Source organism: Penaeus monodon, chromosome 22, assembly GCF_015228065.2.
Source record: "Penaeus monodon isolate SGIC_2016 chromosome 22, NSTDA_Pmon_1, whole genome shotgun sequence".
Classification (NCBI taxonomy): Eukaryota; Metazoa; Arthropoda; class Malacostraca; order Decapoda; family Penaeidae; genus Penaeus; species Penaeus monodon.
The window spans coordinates 37,675,913-37,676,212 of record NC_051407.1 but is presented as its reverse complement, the minus strand read 5'-3'; positions in this window follow the sequence as shown (position 1 = coordinate 37,676,212).

Below are 300 nucleotides of genomic sequence, written 5' to 3'. Positions count from 1 at the left end.
TTTTTTTTTTTCCCCCTTTTTTCCCCCTTTCCCCCTTTCCCCCCCCCCCCTTTTTTTTTTCCCCCCTTTTTTCCCCCCCCCCCGGCCCCCCCTTTTTTTTTCCCCCCCCCCCCTTTTCCGGTTTTTTTTTGGCCCCCCCCCCCCCCTTTTTTTTTTTTCCCCTTTTTTAAAAACCCCCAAAAAACCCCCGGCCCCCCCTTTTTAAAAAAAAATTTTTTTAAAAAATTTTTTTCCCCTTTCCCCTTTTTAAACCCCCCCCCCTTTCCCTTTTTTTTTTTCCCCCCCCCCCCTTTTTTTTTT